Source organism: Panthera pardus, unplaced genomic scaffold (genome assembly GCF_024362965.1).
Source record: "Panthera pardus isolate Hobbes unplaced genomic scaffold, ASM2436296v1 HiC_scaffold_25, whole genome shotgun sequence".
NCBI lineage: Eukaryota > Metazoa > Chordata > Mammalia > Carnivora > Felidae > Panthera > Panthera pardus.
Genome location: NW_026526821.1, coordinates 83,749,584 through 83,772,037, shown reverse-complemented (window position 1 = coordinate 83,772,037; position 22,454 = coordinate 83,749,584). Strand labels below are relative to the sequence as shown.

Here is a 22,454-nt window from a genome sequence, read left to right as displayed (position 1 = left end):
TGAGGAGTTGAATACTTTTAGAGAGACACATTCCCCCCCCCCCCCCACACACAAAAGGCATAAGTCAGACTTCCAAATGAATCTATTCCCTCTTCTAGGTCCCCTGTAGAGATCCTTAGAGCTAGCCAACTCCACCTGCTTTCTTTACATTACTCTTCCTTGTCTTTTTTATAAGCATAGTCAAATCATCCTTTACCCTTTTACTTCAGTTGTCATTTTCCAGCTGGAAAACAGCAAATTTGATCATTCGAACAGAAACAGCGTCTGTTGCTAACCCCTCAAGCTGGTGTGCTGGTTTCATTTCTTGCAGCCAAACATTCAGTAACATGTGTTTATATGTATATCTTTTCCTTTATATTAGTAATAAGTGGGTCATTAAGGGCTGTATAATGAGAGAATGCAGTTTTCTGGCCTGATAAGCCCCAGAGCTTCATTACCAAATTCATCTTACATGTCAGCCATTAAATAGCATGGCATTTTCCTCTCTCATCCATGCGGTATCATTTAATTTCATCTAAATGGAGTTTTCACTATGGTCATAATCATCATCATCTTCATCACCACTACCATCGAGAAGCATTTATTACCTGCTGCAATGCATATGGTGCTATATTTGGTAGGGTTCTACACAGCTCCATCATTGTGGCTCTCACCCATGAAAGGCTGCAAAGTACAAGGGGATTATTGAAAATAGTGAGATTTGAGTTCAAGTCCAGACCTCACCACTGCTAGCTGGGTTAGTTGGAGCACAGTATCTCCCTTCTCTGGGCCATGCCTCATCTGAAAGTCAGAGAGATGCATTATACCACCTCTGAGATCCCGTCACACTATAATCTCAGGTCCTCTTCTGGATTCACTTGCAGCCATTTTAAGCAGGAGGAGAACCAGCAGAGGAGAGAAATGGTCTGGAACTTTAAACAGATGGCTACATCCAGAGAAGTAAATATCCTCCAGGTTTCAGATCAGAGTTGTCTATGCTGAACATTGTTTCTTTCCCTGGCCTCAATGTGGTTTCTCTGAACTCTCAATACCTTCTGCCTCTCTTTTTCCACTCTGTTTCTGACTTGGCTCTTCCCATTTTCTCAAACTCGCGGTCTTCATATCCGGGTGAAAGCCCACACCAGACCCTCAACCTTCTCCCCGCCACACACAGAAGCATGAGCCTTGAATGTTTCTAAAAGCAAAATCCTGAGCCCCTGTTTTCCTAATCTGAGTACTACGTATGATATCCTTAAAAGAGGATTGAGGCAGAGCCCCATGGGCATCCTGAGAACTGAGGACTGAGGTTTTTCATGTAGGAAATGACCCTGGGCAAAGAACTAGAAGGAATAGGAAGAAGAACCCGAAATGATTTCAAAGAGAATAAAGGATGAAACTCAGAGAAATGCAGACAAGCCCAGATGGTGATCACAGAGATGAAAATGAAAGCAAAAACCCAAATATTTTGCCTGGGCTAGGCTGGATACACATAGAATCAGAGGACAGGTGGGCAGTAGGATAATGGGGGCAAGGATTTAATGGGATGCAGAGAGGAATTCTGTGATTTATGTCCTGAAATATGCTTATGGGTCAGGAGAAGCATCACATCTCCTCCCAGACTGTGTATTAATTAGACTGAGTCAAAAGGCATAAAATCAGATAGGTAGCACTGATCCATAAGCAGTCACCAAATAACACCTCTCTTACAATCATAGTTATTTACATTGGCTGTTCATGACTTTGTGTTCAGTGTTTAATGTGAATATTTTCTCATAGAACCCTCCAAACTGCTGTTTTTGTTGCTAGTATGTAAAATATACACAAACCATAAAATTTACTCCTAATCATTTTTAAGCATACAATTCAGTAGCATTAAGCACATTTACACTACTGTGCAACCCATCCCCACTATCCATCTCCAGACATTTTTTTATCATCCCAAACAGAAGCTGTGTACCCATTCAATAATAACTCCCCATCCTCCTTCCAACCTCTAGTAACCACACTTCCACTTTCTGTTACTATGACCCAACTACCTTTTAAGAGTAGCCATAAAAGTGGAGTTACAGCTTACCAGGGAGGGGGGCAGGGTGTGAAGTTTGAAAATCAACATATAAGACAAAAAACACAGTCAACATTCTCACTGAAAATACCTAAGGAAGAAAGGTACTCTATTAGTGATGGACACGACACCTCTCAATAAGATGACAATTTTACCTCCTTCACTGTTCAGTTGAGGCCCAAAGAAAGTAGTAACTTATACATTTAAGACCCTACTGTACAAAAGTATGTACTTGAAATACACTAGAATTCGTTTTTTGTTTTTTAATTTTTTTAAATTTTTTATTCCATTATAATTAACATACAATGTTCTGTTAGTTTCAGGTGTACAATATAGTGATTCCACAATTCTATACATTTCTCAGTGCTCACCATGGTAAGTATACTCTTAATCTCATTCATCTATTTCACCCATCCGCCCCAACCACCTCCACTCTGGTAACCATCAGTGTGTTCTCTGTTGTTAAGAGTCTGTTTTTTGGTTTGTCTCTTTTCTTTGTTCATTTGTTTTGTTTCTTAAATTCCACATATGAGTGAAATCATACTGTATTTTTCTCTGACTTAATACACTTAGCATTATACTCTCTAGCTCCATCATGTTGTTGCAAATGGCAAGATTTCATTCTTTTTTATGGCTTAGTAATAGTCCTGTGTGTGTGTGTGTGTGTGTGTGTGTGTGTGTGTGTGTGTATCATCTCTTTATCCATTCATCTGTTGATGGACACTTAGGCTGCTTCCTTAGTCTGGCTATTGTAAATATTGCTGCAATAAATATTCGGGTGCATATATCTTTTTCAATTAATATTCTCATATTCTTTGGATAAATACCCAGTAGTGGAATTACTGGATCATATGGTAATTCTATCTTTAATTTTTTGAGGAACCTCCAAATGGTTTTTCACAGTGGCTGCACCATTTGCATTCCCACCAACAGGACATGAGGTCTCCATATCCTCGCCAACACTTGTTTCTTGTGTTTTTGATTTTAGCCATTCTGACAGGTGTGAAGTGACATCTCATTGCAGTTTTGATTTTCATTTCCCTGATGATCAGTGATGTTGAGCATCTTTATATGTGTCTGTTGGCCATGTGTTGGTTTTCTTTGGATAAATGTCTTTGGCCCATTTTTTAATTACTTTGCTTATTTATTTATTTATTTATTTATTTAGGTATTGAGTTGTATCTGTTCTTTATATACTTTGAATACTAACCCTTTATTGGATAGGTCATTTGCAAATATCTTCTCCCATTCAGTAGATTGCCTGTTAGCTTTGTTGGTTGTTTCCTTTGCTGTGTAGGCAGAAGCTTTTTATTTTGATGTAGTCCCAATAGTTTAGTTTTGCTTTTATTTCCCTTGCCTCAGGAGACAAATCTACAAAAATGTTGCTATGACTGATGTCAGAAAAATTACTGCCTATGCTTTCTTCAAGGATTTTTATGGTTTCAGGTCTCACATTTAGATCTTTAATCCATTTTGAGTTTATTTTTGTGTATGGTGTAGGAAGTGGTCCATTTCATTCTTTTCCACATAGCTGTCTAGTTTTCCCAACACCAGTTGTTGAAAAGACTTTCCCATTGCATATTCTTGCCTCCTTTGTCCTATATTAATTGACCATATAATCACAGGTTTATTTCCGGGCTTTCTATTCTGTTCCATTGATCTATGTGTCTATTTTTGTGCTAGTACTATAGTGTTTTGATTATTACAACTTTGTAGTATACCTTGAGATCTGGAATTGTGATGCCTCCAGTTTTGTTCTTCCTTTCCAAGATTGCTTTGGTGACTCAGGCTTTTTTGTGGTTCCATACAAATTTTAGGATTATTTGTTCTAGTTCTGTGAAAGATGCTATTGGTATTTTGTTAGATATTGCATAACATTAGGATTGTTGAGATGCTCACATCATACAAGGACCTCAGAAATTAAGACCAAATCAAGGAAGAACAGTTTCATACCTTCCACTTCACGTTTACCTGGGGAGATATTCATTGAGTGGAATGGCAGATGGAATCATTTTTGCAATTTGAGTTATTTTTACCTCTCTTTCCTCTTTGAAAAGATGCATACTGCTGAATTCTTGTTTGCTGAATATGTACAATAATTTTTTTTCCTATTATTATCCTCTTTATAAGGATGAGGGACACAGAAGTTAAGGAATTTGCTCAAATCCACAAATTCACAATTATTATTAATAATTGAACTTGTGCCTTTTTAAGTACTACCCAATGACTGCCAGTCAAATGGTATTTCTTTCAAGCAGATTAGACTGTTTTCAATACTAATTTGTTTCTTAAAAATTATTTAATTGGAAGGGTTGGGGGAGGCAAGTTGCTGACCAGGAAAGCTCATAAGAGGCACTTTTGAGGGCTATTCTAAAATTTTGCATCCATTTTCTCAGACTACACAATATGTAAATCTCTGGACTCTAGGGGCCAATTGTAAGTTGGTTTCAAATACCATGGAACACATAAATCTTCCTCCTTCCTTCTTTATCCCCTGTAACCCATAATCTATTCACTCTTTGACCTCCCCACAAGAAGCATGACTGCCTTAAATTTAGAGTTTTCCTTTCCATTAATGCACATTTTTAACCCTAATCATATTTCAGAGATGGAGTCAATCAGCCTTCTTAGTGAGCTTGCTTACTGCCTCAGGTGAGAAGCAGCCTACAAGGACATAAACTGCCAGGGAGACACCATTGCTGGAAGCTGGGAGGTAGAACTCTCAGGAATGATTTAGGAATGCAGACCAGTTTTACTTATTTGAACTAGCAGAGGGGAAGGTCAGGCCAAAACCATGAAAAAAAATCTAGATAAGGAAATATTTTTGAAGAAATACTGTTTTACGACTCCCAAATACTGACGATAATTTAAGTTTATCTCAGAGTTTATCCATTCATCCTATTGCTGACTAAAAGCTCTTAAGGACCTGCTCAGAGGAATAGATGAGACTAGTCTCTAATTAGCATAACTATTATAAATAAATGTAGGTTATTCAAATACTTGAAGACAATTTTTTCTAAGTAATCATGTTTACACCACTAATTTCTTTTTCTTGTAAAAAGAGAGTATGCTGAATAAAGGTAAATTTTAGCCAAAAGTGATAGTTTCCTCTCTGCATCATAATTACCTTTAGTCCATTACAGATTAGCCTTGATCCAAGTTTCAATTACTTTATGGCCAAAGTAATACAAATAAACATGATTAATTTAATAGTGAAATTCACTTTCATAAAATAATGAATTTCTTTCTGGAGGAAAATAAAACAAAAAGAAAGGTGATTCATGGCTTAGTATGTATAAAACACACAGAACAAATGATTAGCAAAAATAAAACCCTCCTCTCCAAAGGAAGAATCTTATCTTAAGCCAAAATGAGAACAATACAGAAAACTTTAAGCATATTCGCTAATTTCCCATTTGGAGAAGTCCTCTCTTACATATTATTTATTCTATTTTCAAATGCCATGCTCCAAACATAAATGTGATTTTCACTGATGTTCTTCCACTGTGTCAGCCTACCCCCGCCCCCCCCCCCTTCCTAAGTTTAATTAAAACCAGCATTCGGCCATACTGGAGAAAAACCCTATTTACATAACACAAAGAAAAACAATTTTTAAAAGCCCACATTAATCATGAGCTTTAGAGAAAGTCACCATAAATAGGATGTATCTAGCAGAGGCAACAAGCTCCAGCCACTTAAGAAAAATATGTCTTTCCAGCCGTCAGGATACCAGTGTTACTGAAGAACATAGCTCTTTTGTTCCACAAATTCCTCATTTTCATATGGAGTTACCATGATAGAGAATAATGCATATTGAAAGTTGTCTCATCTGCCCATTTAATCTAACCAAAGCTGAGTTTTATTTTATGGTATAACCAGTAGAGGAAGGAAAATTGAGTACCTACTATGGGTCAAGCAAAATGCTCAGCACCCTAAGACACTCCTATGTTCAATCCTCCTGGCAGCTCCATGAAGTTGTCCAAGTCTACTGGCCTGGAGCTTAAACGTTTATTGCACAGAGGTCAGATTGTCCCAGAGTTTACTACTTTCTTGCCCAGAGAGATGCAAGGACATATTTAAGAACATCAGACATCCACTGTCTCCATCTGTATTATGCACATAACTTCTTTTGTGGTTGTTTCATTTCAACCATTCCATAAGAAGCATTTTGATCAAAAGGGATAGAAAAGTATAGAAAGATGACCAATAGCAGAAACCTCAAGCGAATGACGTAAATGGAGAGAGGAGTACAGATTAATCAAGATTATCACAGAAGGTCGATTGATAAGTGGAGAGCAGACTTAGTCATAATCAAAGAATCCATCTACTCACTCTGTCTCAGTTTACCTGAAATGTAAAAAAAAAAAAAAAAAAAAAAAAAGAAGAAGAAGAAGAAGAAGAAGAAGAAGAAGAAGAAGAAGAACTATACTGGCCTATTATGTCCCCAAAATATGAGAAGAGTTATATAATTGTCTTAAACAACTATGCTTATTTATCAAAGATAAAAGAAAACCATAAATTATTAAATTTTTACTATAAACAAGCCCCTTGTAGAAAAGATTTTGTGTGTATTTTCTCAATCTATACCACAAATGGGTGAGGTGAGTATTGTCCTCATTTTACAGATAAAGAATTTAATACAGTGTTTTAATTCTTTGGCCAAGGTTACACAGTTAGTAGATGGTAGAACCAAGATTTTAATCCATATTGGTCTGATTAAATTTTTCTATCTACACCTACTCTTCCTCTCTGTCCAGAGGTGGTCCTGAAAAGAATGGTTATGGCCATAACACTATAAGATGTACCATGTAGAATGGATGAACTGGTCTGGATATTGTTGCTGACTCTCATCCATGATCCACATTTACTCTCTCTTCTGAAATGCTGTGAATATAATAGCTTCTTTGATACCTCACAAGGTGTAAACTCCAAAAGAGCAGGGCTTGTTTGTTTGTTTAGTGATTCTTTTCTTTCAAAACCATTGTCATTTCTTTTAATGTTTATTTATTTTTGAGAGAGAGAGAGAGAGAGAGAGAGAGCAAGCAGGGGAGCAGCAAAGAGAGAGAGAGACACAGAATCTGAAGCAGGCTCCAGGCTCTGAGCTGTCAGCACAGAGCTTAATGTGGGGCTCAAACCCACGAGCTGTGAGATCATGATCTGAGCTGAAGTTGGAAGCTTAACAAACTGAGCCACCTATGCGCCACTAGTGATCATTTTTTTTTTTTTAATGATGCATCCCAAACACTGAGAACAGTGTCCGGCATGTGGTATGTGTTCAGTAAATTTTTGCTGAATGGATGTAGTGAATGAACTCCTGCTCTGTCCTGAGCTCCATGATAGATGTTCTCTCTGATCACTCAGCTATACGCAGGCTGGCCTTGCCCTTCCTAGAAATAATGTAGGTTCAGCTGTATAGTTATGTCTTTATGGCCTTGGTGACCAGGTGAGTGGGAAATTACCTGTGATTACTATTGCCTGGAATATATAGAGACACCAAAGGGTGAAAATAGGGAGAAGCTCCCACTAAATTACACAGAATCACTCTGGTTTAAGACTAGGCTGCTTGCCTTGACATGTCCTTCTGCCCGGACCTCATGGATTTATGGGACTTCGTCATGACATTTCAGGGACACTATGTAGGTGGATAGCGTGGGTATGTCAGCCAGACCACTCAGCTTGCTTTCCTACTTTATCCTGGCTAGTTCCAACCCCAAGTCCAGTACTGACTCTCACTTTATTTTCAGACATACACGTCTAAGTAGGGTTGTACTCTGTAAGAAGTTGTCTGTTTTGCATTTCCAAAGCCCATTCCTATAGGAGCAAAACTCCACAGCTGCTCAGAAGGCAGCTTCTGAGTTGTTCTGTCACTTGTTTTTAGAAGATCATTTTAACCCTTTTTAATTACTGAAAATCAACAGAAAGTTTCTGAATAGACAATCTTGCAAAGTGACAAGTTCCAGAGTCACAGAATTACAGCTTACTGATTGTTGAAACTGACAGTCACCTGATGGACTGGAATGCCTGGTCTAGCTATATTGGACTGAAAAAAGGGGAGAAGAAAATGATTTCTTTCCAGGGTTGTTTTTCCTTTTCTCCTCCACTTTAGTGATTTGCCCTAGAGATATGTCGTTACTGAGAACCCCAGAACCAAAGTCTTTGATTGGCCTTGCACCTTACTCTGAACAGTGCTATAAACCAGACTCAATTGTTGCTGCTATTTCCAATAACTATGGTAAAATAATTTAAAAATCTCTATTTGATACAGGTGTAAATCATACTGGTAACTTAGTCATTACCTCTGTGATGACTTGGATTCTTGATTTCTCAATCAGATAAGCTATTCCTCTTAGCTTCTGATTTCCCCTCTTTCTAACCTTCTATAATAATTCCATTAACTTTGCTCTGAATGTTTAAGATAGTTGAGATTCCAAATTCAAGACTATACTTGTTAATAATATTCATCAGAAGCCATTAGGGACCAAGTTTATAATGGGATATAAGCTTCCCAAAGTTGCATGTATATCAAAGACTTACATATACAAATTAAGGAGTCCAGATGCTGCTTTGGGTAATGTCACACACATTCTGCCTAATATAAGCATTACATAACTCATTTGGGGTCCTAGGATACCCTAAACCTAAATTCTTTCCTTTATGACCTCTAAACCTTGACAATGACAAATTATACCATCTTTGGAGAGCAGCTAAATAACCTGAACACTGAACCTCCCTGAGCCTTCCTGTAAAACTTAGCCCCTTGTTTTTGATTCCAGCCAGCCCCTTATTGATCCCTAATCCTCCTTCTCCCAGCCATCAGCCAGCCAGCCAGCCACAAAGTGCCAAACCTGCCAGGCATGAAATTTCTCCTGCCTATCCTATGAGAAGGGGTCCCTTGTCACTTTTTTCAGTCATACACTTTGTATTTGATTATCCCACATTTATCAGTTCTCTAAACTTGCATGTGTTGGAAATGAATATAGGAGGTAAAAAGATCAAAGCTACTCAAGTTCAAGAGAAGCTGATCTGACACAGATAAACTATTGCTTAGAGTCTTTTCCAACAAAGGACCATGTAGACTGAACACTTTCAGTTTGGAATGCACAATTTGTAAACAAAAGCACGTGGATAGCTAGTGCTTAGCATTGAACTTGGCATACAATAACTGCTCAATGAATGCTCAATTCATGAGTTTATGAATGTCAAAATGTTTTACCAATTTTGCAGCCCACTGGGACCAAAGTACATGCTATATCATCGAAAGAAGTGGTCTCCAAAGTTTTTTGTTTGGACCCTTAACACATACATTGTTTGAGCATGCAGCTCTGTGTATGATTGTGCATAATGTATCATGTTCTTTATAAAGCATATGCAGAATAGTAAAAAATAGAATGGGATTTCTAAAACATATAAATAGGAGTTCTGATATTGAAGCCAATATAATTATCATTTTAAGTAGATTGGAATGTCACACGAATGGTATAGCCTCAAAATGGGAAATTTCTGAAATTTCCAAATCAGTGGAACAGAAACATCAGAAATCTAAAATATCAAATTGACTAAATATAACATAATTTGGACTGTTTTAAAGCTGGCATTTATATTATATTATGGGGATTCTGTAATTCTAGAAATTTGCCTCAAACCAAATAATAAAATAATATTGTGAAATCTTAATTTAGGAAGGACTGGGAAACTGACCATTTTCTCTATTTCTATTTGGTTCACCTCTTTAAGCCACTAATTTCTTTTAAGAAATGAAAAAGCAGAAAAATCTTTTTTATAATTATTTTCCTAGTGTAAGTCAAACTAGTTTTTAATTTTCTTTGAAGTATGGTGGAATTCATGGACAACAAGAATAGAGGAAGCGAGATGTCAAAACAGGAGGAAATTGACACGCTGCCATAAGTCAGAGAGCTGCTGTCATTCACTACAAAAACCAAACCTCTCAGGGGCCTATTGACCCAAATAGTTCAGACTCTATAGACTGTTAGAACCAGAAGCACCTTTAAAGTCATCTGGTACAACACCTCCTTTCTACAGAGAAAGGGACCAAATTCCCAAGCAGTTAATGGAAACACTTAGTGGTAGAGATAGGACTAGAATTCACATGGCTGATTCTCAGTCTAATTCACTACACCATACTGCCTAAGCAGTGACTTGTTAAAAAAAATTATCTGTAATTACACATTTTTTGAGTGCTAGGCACTTTTCCAATAAGTTTGAGTTTAATTATTCCAACTACTCTATTCGGCTATATTATTTTATTTTTTCTTTTGCAGCGAGTATGTACTTCTGTATTTTATTATTTTCTACTTTATTGAGGTGTAGTCGACAAATAAGATTGTATGATATTTAAAATCTACAATATGATGATTTGACCTTTGTGTACATTGTGAAAGGATTCCCGTTATTGCATTAATTAACATATCGATCAAATCAGATTATATTATTATCCCCTCTTGTAGCGATAACAAAACTTAGGAATGGAGAGGTTAAGTAACTTGTCTAACAAGGAAAGAGCCTGGATATCTACTATTTATCTCATCACTTCACTCTCAGAAAAAGAAAAGAAAAAAATCCAAATTATGACCAAGTCAACATAATATAAAACTGGGTTATCAGAATAGCTGTTTTCATTGGCTAAAACATCACAGAGTTACTGCTATTCCTTTCTGACAAAGTTCTGATGATGTATGAATAATTTCATTCTTCACTTATTCAGCAAACAGTTCTGGAGGACTTTCTGTGCCAGTGACTATGTCAGGAGGTGGGGACTCAGGGTGGAGGGCTAAGTCAGACTGTGCTCTGAGGGAGTCCTCCTTTGCTGGCAGAGGCTGAGAAGGACATCATCACAAGGGTGATAAGGCACACTGGGGAATGACCTGGCTCTGTTACATTGGACTAGGAGTCTAGAGCGAGTTGATAGCATCAGACAAAAGTAAGACCCTTTCCCTCTTCACCATTGCCAGGGGAAGTTATATGGGTACTAAAGCAGGCACAAGTAAAATGTCAGTATCACCATAGATATTCAGACAGACATCGACTTACCACCATCCCAGTCTACTCTAGAAAAAAACAGGAGCAGAGTTTCCTCTGGGGGAAGCAAAATTACCTCTGATCTACTCTGTCAGATTGCAAGGGTTTGGGATTGTCTTATATCCAAAGAAATCTTCTACTCGCATATCAGTGCCAGAAATTTTATTCTTAGTTTTTACCTATTAACGTTAAGTCTTGGTATAAATATTTGAGGTGAGGTGAGGGTTCCCTTTTCAACTATTAATTTTTTCCTCAATTTGAATTTAAGAAGTGTGAAACTATTCCACAGAAGGATGTGAGCTTTCTTTTGTTCCCCAGGAACCAGAGTGAGAAGAAAGTGGGGACATAAGTATGTGGAACAAAGAAAACAAGGCACCAAAGACTGTCATGGCTCATGAAAAATTTGGCCTAGGACTGTTTAGAGTATTAATGCAATGGAAAGCATCTTTGTCCAGAGGAAGACAATGTATTTCAGAAAGGCAAAAAGTCCGTGTGACAGAGCATTCTGGAGCAACAGAGCAGCACAGTAGAGCACCTTTCAAACTCTGGTATCTCTAGTAGTTGGCTGTATCTGAAGCTGTTGGTTATATGTAATCATTGTTCTTGATTTTTCCCAAAACAACTACAAAGAGGACCAAACAATTTGAGTTTTGATTAAGGCCTTAATGGTTACTCCAAATAATCATCTTATAGCTGAGATAAAGGAGAACTCATGGTGACTGGGTTGACCCATCTTCAGGCTCTGAATCCAGTGCTCTTCCATGGCATCAGGCTTCCTTCTGTAAAATCAGCCATATAACCTGCATTTTTAGCTTTGAATGAGATGGATATGGGTGAGTAAGGGAGAAACTTCCATTCACTGGTTTTTCTCAAGACCTATGAAAAGGAATTATAAGTTTCTTTTCACTGTTGAGAATGTTGAGATCAGAGAGATTTAGTCTCTGTTCAAGTTCACAGCACAACCAATAAGTAGTAGAGCTGAAAAGAATTTGAACTTGGAAAGTTACCACTAACTCAGTAATACCTGATGCCCAGTCTACTCTGCCATACTGCTTCTGATGGTGACCCTTTGGTTTTCCCATCAGAAGTTAATTTGGAGCATATTTTCCTTTCTCAATCACCTCTTTAAGTAAACTTAAGTGGAGTTTACTTCTTTATTTTATTTTACCATGATTGTCCAAAACAGCCCCAGTTTTGGAGCAGGCTTGTTTAAAGCACTTACGTATGTTTTATGTGTCCTCTTCAACATACCAAGAAGTTTAAATTTTTAAAAAATATTTTAATATGCCATTGTTACTTTCACGCCTAATGATGACCCTGCTGATGATAGTCATTTACTATGTCTGGCCGCAGCATTGACTGGAACTGCCAGCAGTGAAGAATTCTTCTGAAGAATTCTGGAATGTACAGTGCTAAGAAAATGACTCCAGGCTCTAGGACGCTACCCATCATCACCACTTTCGAAACCAAAGTTGCAAAATCTAAGGATGACACTATCACTGAAATTCCACCCACTGTCATGCCTGCCTGTGTGACACTCTCAGCCAAGACTTGGATGTCACAACCTGGCTCTGAGCAATAGCACAGTATAAACATGATCTTTGCTATCTAGTAGATTCAGAAAGATTAAAGAGCAGCATCAAGATAACTACACCATACCCCCTTACCTTCTGCGAATCATTCAGCATATTAAAAGAAGGCTAACTCATCATTTATTTCAAGTACATTTCATAATCAACTGCACCAAGGATACTGAAAAACAAGGTCCCAGTGTGTGATGAGCACTTGTCCAAACATCTTATTATGTCAGTATAGGATAAGATAAGCCTTTTCTCAGAGTTTAATGCAAATATATATATATATATATATATATATATATATATATATATATATATGCACACACACACACACTGAAATATAAAATCAATTTCCCCTTCCCTCAATCAACTAGAAAAGTAGTTTGAGACTGTTTTAGGTTCCCAACACTGATGACAGTGCTCAGGGATGACTGGAAGGAGGCTGGAGGAAGGATGTGGGCCTCCTAGTACCCCAAAGAGAACAAGTTCATCTATATTTATATATGATGTTCTACATAAAATTCCCCTTCAAAAAGGAATATGGGGGAAGGAGGGATGAATAAGCAGAGCACACAGGGTTTTTAAGGGCAGTGAAATTATTCTGCATGATACTATAATAGTGGATACATGTCATTATTCATTTGTCCAAACCCACAGAATGTATGACAGCAAGAGAGAACTCTAATGTAAACTATAAACTTTGGGTAATGATGATGTGTTGACATAGGTAACAATGTAGGTTCATCAATTATAACACTGCTGGGGGAAGTTGAAAATGGGAGAGGCTAAAAGTGTGTGGGGACAAGAGATACATGTGAAATCTCATATTTCTCCTCAATTTTGCTGTGAACCTGAAACTACTCTGAAAAATAAAATCTATGGATTAAAAAAAACATGAACATGAAAACTCCTAACAGTGCTCTGGAGTCTTCACCCCCACTAAGCAGTTATGTTGCACTTTCCTCGTGCCTGAGTCTCATCTTTAATGCACTTAGCACTGTCCTATATTCATGCCCCTTATGAGGAAGCAGATGTTGGGCTGGCATATGGTATCCACTCATAAATTTCTCTAACCTTTCCCTGGTGTATAAGTCACAGGCAATGATGGGTTCCGGTGACCGGCCTTCTTAGCTTTCCCCAAGGAGCTCTGGAGCACTGGTCCCATTTGTTCACCTCGGGTGGGTGAGCCAGTGCCGTGGGCATCCATCCACTGACAGCAGGCCCAGATGGAGGCAGCAAGAGTCCAGCAGGCTGGATCAGTCTCTGAGAGCTGCACCCAGCATCCCACCTGGGAAAGCCAGGGCTGCGGGAGCTTTTGGTCCTCTGCAGCCTGCAGGTGGCGATTGGAGAGGCTGAGCCAAAAGTTTCAGCTGCATGGAGTACTCAGAGTTGAGTTGCGCTGAAAAGGAGGCTGAATGGCTAAAAAGGGAGGTACTGATTAGTAGATCCTGATGCAAGCTTTCACGGATGGGATTACAGAGAACCCAGAGGTGTTTATGAAGGTCAAAGGAAGGGAGGCCTCTCCTGAAATAAAAATAAGTGTATACTCCCCCATCCTTTTCTTTCTGAAGGCTGCAATGGCACAAATAGTCTGATTGCATATAATTCTGTATAGGCACATATTTTGCTTTAGTTGATTTGCTTTAGTCTTGTCTCCTGACCCATATTGCAACCAGTTTGGAAATACAAACCGTGTCTCCTAAAACTTCCCCTCCTTTCTAAAGTACCTACCACAAACCTGGACACATATTATGCACTCTTAATCATTTATGGATTAAATGACAGATTTAAGGCCACCACCATTGACTTTTCTCCCATAAGCAGCAACTAATACTGATGTTACACTCTGTTGTACTTATACAGTCATGGTAGATAACATGCTTTCATGTATATTGCCTAGTTTGATAGATTGTTATGCCTATTTTACAGAAAATAACACTAAACCATTGTTTAAATGATTTGTCTAAAGCCATAAGGATTTTAAATATAGAAGAAAGATAGAGTTCACATTTCCTTGTTCATACTTCAGTTGTAGCTGGAGCTAGCCTGAACTTCAATTCTAGAATAAGGTCATTAACCTGAATTTTAATTCTAGAATAAGATAGTTGTTTTTCCTTCAAATGGGGATTTCAGGCATTTAATAAGTCATATTTATGTATTTTAAAGGTGGGGTGGTATTATAAGTATTCTTGAAATTATGTTCAACTCTGAGTGTGGAGCCCTATCTATGTCTCTGTGTCTCCACTCATCCAACCTGTTATGTGCCTCTTCTGTGCTGGAAGCTGACTCTGTGCATTCCCATGAGAAACTTGTTTAATGGTGGACAACTGACAGGTATATGCATAAATATAATATAATAGATCTGTCTGTGCAATCTGGGAGGTCACGAAGAAGGATGCCTTCATCCTTCTCTGACTAACCAATGGGGAAAAGGCTTCACAGGCAAATAACCATTAGGCCAAATTTTGCAGAATGGAGAAGGAGCATAAAATAGAATCGCAGGCAAGAGAACAACATAAGCAAGAGGCAGGGCATAAAAGAACATGGCATGTTGATGAACTGTAACTTTAATTCCATCCTTCACTTTGATATTTTCTCTCTTTACCTGTCAATGCTTCCTAAAATTCAAGCAATCAACAAATATTTACTGGGCATTACTTTGTGCCTGATATGGTCATTATTTCCTGTCCTAATTTCTCATTACCTCATACCCGAATACTTGCAACTGCTTTTTTGCAGTAGACCACAGCCTCTGGTCATTCAACACCTATTCAGTGAGTACATGCTGATGTATACTTATCTGAGAGGCACAATAGTGGGTGCTACTCAAGGTATAAAACTGCATAAAGCAAGAATCCTGTCTTCAAGGTGTTTGAATTCTTATAGGGAGACAAAACAGGTATGCAAAGAACTATAATTCATGATATAATGTGAGTGGTACAGAAGAAGTATGAAATGAATTATAGGCACTTGCATTGTGTAGCAGAACTCCATTAGGACATGGTTCATTAGTACATGCATTTGGGTATACTGTAAATGAGCTCTCAACACAAACAGAAATGATGAGTGAATCAATTGGGGGGAGACTTTTCTCTCTCTCTCTCTCTCTCTCTTGAATTGAAGCCTAGATGGAAGAACTAAGACCCAGGTTTCAAGTTCAGAATCACTTTTAATGGCTTCATAGCTCTCCCCAAGATCTAAGACAATGGGATTGTGGAAGCTGACCCGGAAGAGGGACCTGATGAGGTAGAGTCAAAACCTAGCAAGTCATTATCAAGGGCAGGGTCAAAGTAGTATGTGGAGTTTTCCTATAACGTAACCCATGGAAAGTGGGAGGAAAACTGCAGAACCAGACCACCAGTTAGGACTAGGGAAAGTGAGAGAGTACTGCACTTGAGAGAACCTCGGATGTGTCAGTCAAAGTCATTCTAACACCCCCTCACAGCGCCCTGCACTTGCTCATGTCTTCAGTTACCTTCTGTACATAACCTACCTTGACTTCCTTTCGAGGATATAGCTTTATAGATCTGCCTGTCCAACCCCTCCCCCTGAGTATATATTTCAGTATTCCCAAGGCTAGAGCCATCATCCATCCCTCTAAACCTGCTCTCTATGTTCTCTATTTGTTCCATCATCCACTGCTATCTAGTTGTAGAGTGAGAAACCCAACAGGCATTCTTGTCACTGCCTTCTCCTCTTCCCCTATGGCCAAACTGTCACCAAATTATGTAAATTTACCTCAGAGTCATCTTTGATTCCATCCCCTTTTCCCATCTTGTGGTCACCCCTCTGGTCTGTGAAGACTGAACTAACTGGTCCCCCACAGCCATTCTTACTGTTCTTCCACAGTCTATTTCCTACACTGCTCTCAGAGAGACCTTTGCAATGTCACTCCCCTGGTTCTAACATTTCTGCTGTTTGCCATTACTCTGAGAATAAAACCAAAATTATCAGCATGACCTCAAGAGTCTTGCTTTATCTAACTTAACCTGCCTCACTAATCTCTTCACTCATTTTTCTTCCCCAGCTTCCTGTAATCCAGCCACAATGTATCAAGTACATCATACTCCCTCTTCCTGCAAGGCACTGGCTCATGCTGTCATCTCAGCCTCGTATGGTCACCTCCTCCCTCCTGTGGCCACTTTCCATGTCTTCACCTAGACCCATCTCTGACATTTTAGCTCAAGTCTCCCTTCCCTAGAAATGCTTCCCCAACCTCTGTCTTCACTCCTCATCTTCCATCAAGGGTGGATTCTTTGAATTCATGTTCTCCCAGGACTGTATTTCTTCTTTAGCACACTAATCTCAGTTCATAATTAAACATTTATCAATATGATTATTTAGTTACCATCTGTCTTTCTCTGCAGACTATAATCTCTATGAGAACAAGAGTCACATCTGCTTTTTCTTCCCATTTTATCTCCAGTGACAATCGCAGTACTTTGGCATGTCGTAGGTGCTCAGTACATAAACATTAAATGAATAATTGAAGTGCAAGTAAATGCAAGCCCAAGAACGAGAATAGAAGTCAGGTCAGGCGGGGTGGAAAACAATTATAGATGTGTCCAGGAAAGGATGTGCGACTACAGGCTTCTTTGAAAAGAGGTACTGGCTTTCTTCTTATACTGTCATCATCTTCTGTGATAAGCATGGTTCCAGAAATATTATTTTGAAAGTGGACTCCTCACAGCCACGTTTTATCAGACACTGCAATATATGTAATTATGACCCATGGGTATGATTGTGTCCAAGGTTTGCTAAACCCAGGTAATGTGGAATCATAGGTTCTGGTGCTTAACAGGAAGAATAGAAACAGTGGAGGCATAGGCTGCTAGCATTCCACTTAACTATCTCTTCACCTGAACTGGGATATGAAAAGATACTTCATATGAAAAGATAGTAAGCTTTGCAACAGCTTACTATTTTATGTAAAAATGATACATGTTGACTGTATATAATTCAAACAATAAAAACAATAATAAATGGGAAAAAAATCACACATGCTCAGGGATACCACTGGTAATGTTTTGGTTAAACATCCTCCCTTAGGGCACGTGTATTTTTTATTACATAAAGGAGATCATATTTTGCATCAAATCCTCATGCTCACACATGGAATTGGTTTTACCAAAAGATATGATGGAAATGGTTACTGACGTTGTTCTGACATCATACACACAAACATAGTTGAGGTAACTAACATTCTTAGCCAAACAAGGAAGCCACAGATTTTCTGATGATACTGATTCAAACCCTCCAAATAGTGCAACTTCTAAAGAGACCCAAACTCATAAAAATGGAAACCTACTGAATTGGTATAAGAGATCACAGAAAGGTAGGGAGGTCCTGGATGTCACCAGTCCCTGGCTTTCTGTTAACTTCTAGACTCGAAAACCAAGACTCACTGAAGAAGAAGAAGAGTGGGTGGTAAGGAAGATACAGACCAGAATAAAGTTCTGTGTGCATATTCAATTTGGACGTTCCTCAGGATCACTGCAAAATTTCAAGGCAAGAAGCTCAAAGGAAAATTAGCAATTCATTAGTGGCCAAGTTTGAAAAGTCACTATAGTCACTGTCTAATGAGGCTTTGCGGTCTAAATCTCCAAGAAAGAAGCAAAACATCTCCATTAGCTGGTGACAAACACCCCTGTGCTCTTCTGGAACCTAGGTTTTGTTGATTGCTGACACTTGAGAGAGGGTAGTGATTCATATTATGAAAAGAACTAGAGTTTTTTTTTTTAAGAGATGCAACTTGGTGACTAATTTTTGTCTCTCCCTGCCAGTGTAACCGTTTGAATGTTAATTTAATTTTACAGAATATCATTTATGTAAATGTAATTAGAAGGGAAACATGATCTGGAGATGCACAGCACCAAAGAAAATTTATTACTCCAAGGGGTATTGCTCTAATCATTCAACTGCAATATTGAGTTTCCCCAGATTTAATCTAAAAGCAATAAATTACAAAAGGCTAATGCCCTGCCCAACAACAAGCTGTCATGAACCCAAGTTTCAGGGAGGGAAACCAGAAAGAGGGAGAGGGGGAAAAAAGCCTGAACTTTATTTCAGCAACAGGCTATCCTCAGCTTCCTATTTCCTGACATAAAACTCAGTAGAGACAACATAGCTAGGGGAAAATAAAAAGCTTCATTTCCTAAACATGAATAAAATGGTGACTTCCAGACTCCTACTGCTTTTCCCTTTAGAAATCTGACCAGGGCTCTTTACTTGCTACTAAACATTATTGTAAATGTTTGAAACTCAGGGCTCAGTGCTCCCCAACAACACAGAGAGAGAGAGAGAGAGAGAGAGACAGAGAGAGAGAGAGAGAGAGAGAGAGAGAGAGGAATCCAGCCAAGATAAAACAGCCCTGTCTCTTCACCGTATGGCTGGGCTGTTCTTTTGCAGAGGAGAGGAAAGGACACAGTCTGATTAATGTCAAGGTCCATATTGCATTCCATTGCGTGCCTGCCGGAAAGCCAGTTCTCACAGGGAAACTTGCCAACACAGGGAAGCCATGCCTGTTAACAGGGAATGCCCTCCAGTCTCCACTTCCTCTCTCCATGCTGAAGGAGAGGTTGTGACTGGAAGAACTTGGGGTTGTGAATGGTCTCTTTGGTGCATAAGCCTCATACCTGAACTTGAACATGGCTACCTAGTTCTTTAATTACCATGACGGGGGGAAAAATCAACAACCTGGCTCCAGAAAATAAACCCTCAGTGAGATGTGTGAAAATGCCACTGCCTGGGTTTAAATTAAGATTAAATCAGGATTTCTGTGGTTAGGACTCAGGCATGGGCATATTTTAAAAGCTTCCCGTATCCTAGTGATTTTCATCTGCAGTCCACATTAAGAATGACAGTCCTGGATAAAGGGTAATGACATGCAATGGAATACCCATGTTCAGTAGGTGACCATGCCATGGAATCATTCTAGTGGATCGGGATTTCTTGGACAGGACAAAGGTGAAGGAGAAAGATATCTATTCATAGTGAATAGAGACAAAATTGCAGCTGGCCAGGTAGGCCATATTGTTTCACTGTGAGTTTAAAACTCAAATGATAAAAAGTCTTATGTTGTTACTAATTTCTTTATTGAACAAACAACATGGTAAATAATACAGCCTTCCTCATCTTTCTCAAGTCAAGGAGTTTGAGCATTATAATCAGAATGTGTTTCTGGGGGTAGTGGGTAAAGCCAACTCCCAAAATAAATTCTGCATTTCTTTCATTATCCAGAAACACCTTGGCTCTGTTTGTTTAGTTTGGGCTTTTTGTTTTTGTTTAGTTTGTTGCTTGATTGGTTGGTCCTGGAATTCTGTGCATTTGGGGACTGTTTAATTCAGAGAAGGGGGTACTAGCCAAAGCAAACGAATATTTTCATTTCAAAGATAGAATTCTGTCAGTACTTTCCAATTTACGTGTGCAATTAATGGTATATGAAAGGTTTTTTTTCATTTTGGTTATTTTGTATTTATTCTGTTGTTTAGTAGAAGAAATTTAAGTGGCATTTTGAACCTGTGCTTTGACGGAAATTATTTTGTGAGTGGAGCAAAGTAAAATTTGACTTGACTTAAACCAATTTCATAAAGCATAGTAGAGGGGTTCTTTAGTGTGGATTGCAAAATTCATGAAAATAGTACATGAATAAAATTTATCTATATATGGCCTAAGTAAATAACAGGAGAAAAAATTAATTAAAAGTGAAACAATTGAGCTTTCAGTATGTTCATTATATTTCTCTACCACCCCCATTCTCCCCACTACAGACCCATAAGCATGCAGTTCATTATTTGAATGGATTTGAGTTTATCTTCCTCTACTCCCAAAATTTAGGAATACACTTTAGTAGTATTCTTTAAAAGATAAAGTATTTGTCAAGAATGTTCTGAAGTATTTAAACAATGGAAAAGGGTAATACCTGTATGACCACTGGGTCCAGCACCTACTTCACAGAAGAATCAGTTCCTGACCTCCATGATGGACACAGATTGTCAGAGAATCAATAACTTTGGGCCACAGGAAAGGGCACACTTGAGAGAGAGGGAGAAAATGCTCATTTTGACTGTTTCTCAGAACTACGTTTCTGCTGATTCTGTTACCCTTTAATTGTACTTGCTGAATGAAACATGCTGATAGGCCACACAGAATTAAATTACCCAAACCAGTCAGGTAGAAGAGCATCTTTTTTTTTTTTTTACCTCATCTGTGGAAGCTGTGCTTCAAATTTCTTCTCTGCTAGCAGATACCCCTTCTCTGTCTTAAAACCATTCGTTATATCTCATTTCTCACTAAACTTTTTCTTCCAAAGGAAACATCTCAAGAGTATTAAGTTAAGTGATTCATTATCACAACCTCCCTGTCTTATATTACAAATTTAATCAGCTAATTATTTTTTTCACATTGCAGATATTTAATTATTAGCTAGTTCCTCTCGTAGGAGTCAACCAGACTACAAAGAGACAGGGTTTAGTACAACCCATCTTTTCCTTCTTGTTTCAAAAGGCACTAAATAATATCATTGAAAATTATCAAAAACAAAACAGAATCAACAATAAATGTGGTTTGGGCAGTCATATCATGAGGCAATGGTAAGTTTTCAACAGCCTGTTTGGGTTGCAACAACTCATAGAGAAGAACTTACAGTTATTCATATTTATTTGGTTCATGTCTCAGGTCACAACTAAACTAGTGTTCTCAATGTCACCAACAATGACACCAGCCAATGTCACCAACCACTGACCAACAAATCCATTTCTATTGAAAAATAATCCAGAAGTCACTCATTCCTATCAGTAGTTGCACATCAGATTCTAAAATGAACTTGCTCAAATATTCCTAATTCTTATAAATTCCTAGGTAATTATGAAGCTGAGATAAAATTAAATGCTGAGGAATTATTTAGAAAATACAGCAACACAGCCCTTCCAGTCTGGGAAATATGAGCATATTTTTACACCCTCCCCCTTTTATTTTCAGTTATAGTTATTTGTCTAGATCATCTAAACTTTGGTCTTAAATCCTCAATTCATTTAGCCTATTGAGATATAGCCTTTGCTTAATAACATAAATTCTCACTATCAACTTATGAAGAGGAGAACTAAATCGTTGTGGCCTAATAATAAAATGTGATGAAAAACAAACAGAAACAAAAACAAAAATCACATAAGAGTTCGGTTGGTCCTAGAATCAAATTAGGATAATTGAGAGCTGAAAGAAGAAATATCATGGCCCTACAAGTGGAAGAAAACACCTGAATAATATAAATAGACATGGTGATCGTAGATCATTTTTGGAATAATTAAGGATCAACATGAATACATCCATCCATACTTATAAACATGCAGACAGATTCAATAAGTTGCACAGCTTTGCACAGGGAGTAAGAAATGAATCTGGGATTTGAAACCAAAGAAATGCATCCACCCCAATACCAAAAATAATTGAAGAGTTTGAATGGAAAATCACAGAGGGTGGTGTTTGGTCAGATCCTTACATGAAAGGCCAGCTATATAAAGATCTGGGGATAGAACATTTTAAGCAAAGGGAGCTTCAAATGGAAAGACCTGAGGTGAGAAGAGGTTGGAAGTGAAAGTAAAGAGAGAAGCCAGCTGGGCTGGAGCAAGCCCCATTTATCAATGCCATTGTTGTCCACTTGCATTATAGCACCAGAGATTGGTAATGGCCACATCCTCCAGAAAGCACAGGTGACCACTTTTCATTCCAAAGGAAAGGCCTTTTGATTCTTTTGGCATTTCAATCGTTAGTGTGTAAGGTAATTACTAGCTGGCTAACATTTG

The 22,454-nt window shown here is 38.3% G+C and overlaps 2 long non-coding RNA genes across 4 annotated transcripts in view; both read left to right on the top strand.

Moving 5' to 3' along the window:
* The window catches only part of LOC128773531 (uncharacterized), a 264,275-nt gene extending 247,285 nt beyond the window's left edge, over nt 1-16,990 (top strand). Inside the window, exons 2-3 of the long non-coding RNA XR_008417874.1 lie at nt 2,359-2,416; nt 16,682-16,990. This is a non-coding gene — a long non-coding RNA (uncharacterized LOC128773531). The remainder of the gene's footprint in view (nt 1-2,358; nt 2,417-16,681) is intronic.
* LOC109260975 (uncharacterized) overlaps nt 1-22,454 on the top strand; it is a 518,996-nt gene that overhangs the window by 372,431 nt on the left and 124,111 nt on the right. The gene's annotated exons all lie outside the window — the stretch shown is intronic.